We start from the raw sequence: 3213 nt of genomic DNA, 5'->3' as shown, positions 1-3213 counted from the left end.
TTCAGGTAGCTTCTGTTTCCTCAATTCCCTGGTCCTTATCACCCATCTGAGCTGGTAGTTTACTTTTCTCTCTCTCCCTCAGTAAAACATGAATTCCTTGAGAGTAGAGACAATCCAATCCAGCTCTGTATTACCAAAGCCAAATAGAGTATCTGGCCCCTTTGCTCAATAAATTAACAATGAGAGGGAGCTTTTACTGTTATTATTTTTAAATCTATCATTGGGCCAGTCTGTCTCTTTCCTGGAAATCTCCAGGAAAGGCCTGCTCTCTTTCTTCTTTAGCTAGCAATTCTAAAGGGTTTTTATTTTTTCCAAAGTCCCTCTGCTTACTTTGTTAAAAGTTTTGGTTTGGTTGGATTTTGATTTTGTTCCTCTGTGTCGTGTTCACCACTGACTTTTGTCCCATCCATCCCGTTTATCTCTCTGGGCTATGGTTGTGTTTGTGTGTGTGTGTGTGTGTTTATATGAAGACCAATGTCTATAGTGCCTGTGTCCTATAAGCATTGCCAGGGCCAGTGCACATCCTTGAAATCGGGAAAGAAACAAATTAGGAGCCTTCAAATACAGAGAAGAAACGGATCAAGCCAAATTTACCAAATGTTTAATTAAATATCTGCAAAAGTATACATTGTCAAACAGCCAGCAAATTGCAACAGCGATAACAATAACAACCCCCCCCCCCCGAAAGACATAATCAGGTATAAATGTATTTAATATGGGGTTGCAATGTTTATACACTGTGGACTCGAACCTCTAAATAGAGGCCTGCAAAGGTTTCAATACAGTCCTGCCTCTGTGGTTTTCCTCTTCCTCCTTTTCCCTCCTCCTCTCATCCTCTTCTTCCTCTTCCTTTTCTTATTCTCCTCTGCCTCCTTCTCTCCCTACCCCAACACTACCCTGCCCTATCCCTCTCCTCTCCTGAACCTCAACCCTGAGCACATAGAACAGGTACTAAAGGAAGCTAGCTCAGGGCAGGACTGCCAGGTAGGCAGGGTACCACTGTTTTTTTTGGTTTTTTGGGTTTTTTGGGGGGGGTCCAGTAGTGGGGCCTGAGCTCTGGGCCTGGGCGCTATCCCTCAGCTCTTCAGCTCAAGGCTAGTGCTCTACCACTTGAGCCACAGCGCCACTTCCAGCTTTTTTCTTTTTGCTTATGTGGTGCTGAGGAATTGAACCCAGGGCCTCATGCATGCAAGGCAAGCGCTCTACCACTGAGCCACCTTCCCAGCCCAGCACCACTGTTTTTATAAGCCATCAACCTTCCTGGAAGACTGACACTTTGTAAGGAAAGGATCTGACCAGGGAACTCAGGATGGAGAGCTGAATAGCTCCCCCCCCCGCAAAAAAAAAAAAAAAAAAAACCTGCGCAGAACACTTGCTACTTTTCGTTATCAAATGGTTCTCCTAGGCTCAGCAAAGGGAACCTGTAACACTATCCCACCTGCAACAACCCCCTGGCAAACTATTGGGCCAGTTGTTGGGGATGAACACCCGGGGCCAGGGGGGGCGGGGGGACGGTGCTGGGGGGCGGTGGCAGCTGACTTTGCTGCTATGTCCAGCTCTTGGGTCTTGTTCAGGTGAGTGGAGGAGATAGGCCAGCAGCTCACTGCTGATCCAGGAGTCTGTATTCATGAATATTGCTTCCAGCTGTGCCTCCATGTCGGCGAGTGACCCTGGCCCATGGCTTCCTCCCTGGGCTCTGCTTTTAGTCCCTGAAGAGCCTCAATTTTGCCTTGTTTTTAACTGAGTTTAAAAAAAAAAAAAAAAGCAAAAACTCCGTTGGTGGTGGTTACAAGTACATTTAAAACCCTAAAGAAGATGCCCTGCCTGCTCTTGAGTTGGACGTTTTAAATGTTGTGATTACTGATGTGACTAATTTCAGTGCTGCTTTATGGTGTTCTCGTCATCATGAGGACATCCCATTTAAAAAAAAATTTTTTTTTGCCCTTATTCTTGAAAAATAAATAAAGGCTCTTTTATAAAGAACAGCGTTGACTTGGTAAATAGTTTCGACTTGTGTAATTACTCCGGTGAGTCTTCTCCACAATTTCGATCAGGTGAGAAAGCCTGCCCTCCCCCACTCCCGCCCCCACCCCCAGCCCCCCATCCCCAGCGCGCTCTGGGAAATAATTGTACAATTAGGAAAAGTGACGGGAGCTCTTGCCTTTCTCAATATTTTAAGTTGGGAGTCTGACTTTGACTCCCCATTTGCTGGAATACGGGAGCCCGCAGCCCCTTATTTAAAAAGAAAAAAAAAAAACACCAGAAAACAATTATGCTGTTAAAAAATCAGGAGCTCCACAAGTGAAGAGCATCGATTGGCGAGAGCTGATCAGTTATCACCAGAAGGTCCTGACAACACACTAATAGGTTTTTCTGAAGATCCAATCAAATTTTCTAGGCAGAGGCTTGAGGTGTTCCACATAGGATAATGCTTGTTCTGGGCAGTATTGATTTCAGTGTATGGCTCTCGCCTTGCTCCACTCTTTACTAGCTCTCCCTCTTCTGCAGCAGCGACTTCTTTTTTTTTTTTCTTTTGGTAATAAAGACTTGAGCGTTTGAATTCCAGGTTAACAATTCTTGGGGGGCGGGGGGGGCGGGTGCTGGGGCCAGGTCTCTCCTCTACCCTTGATTGGGACCTTTCTTTGCGCTTTCTTTTGTTACGCTCTCCTTCAAGGCAAATGTAACATGGTGATTTCTGCTTTGCTTCTCCTTGACCTTGTGGGGTTTATTCTCCCAGTTGCTTCCAGTCTAGGCAGCTCAGGCTGTCAGAGAAAACCCTGCTGGGAAGAAGGGAATAAAGCATCTAGAAGTCACCGGGGGTTTCCAACACACACCCCTCTCCTCCTTCTCCCCGTCCCACTACCAAGAATACCACTTTGGCCCATTCAGGATGTGCCACATGACCCAGGAAAGTCCGCCCCCTGGCACACAACCACTTAATCCCTCACCCTTCTGCCTCAACATTTTGAAGACACAAGATTTAATATCAAAAGACCTGGGTTCAAGTCCTAACTCCTTGGCTTCATAGAAGCCAACCTGGGAGAAGTCTCTCAATTCTTCCTTCCTAAAGTTACCCACATCACAGCAGCCTGTGAGGATGGGACATGGGGCAGGGGTCAAAACACCCTGCCACACACGGGTGTGAGCTATCTATCAGATCATGATCAGGAGCTTGGGGATATTTCCTCCTTCTCAGGGCATCCTGGGCCCCCA

This window comes from Dipodomys spectabilis, unplaced genomic scaffold (assembly GCF_019054845.1).
Source record: "Dipodomys spectabilis isolate Male_0828 unplaced genomic scaffold, ASM1905484v1 ptg000076l, whole genome shotgun sequence".
In the NCBI taxonomy this organism is placed as follows: Eukaryota; Metazoa; Chordata; class Mammalia; order Rodentia; family Heteromyidae; genus Dipodomys; species Dipodomys spectabilis.
This window is presented reverse-complemented; position numbering follows the sequence as displayed.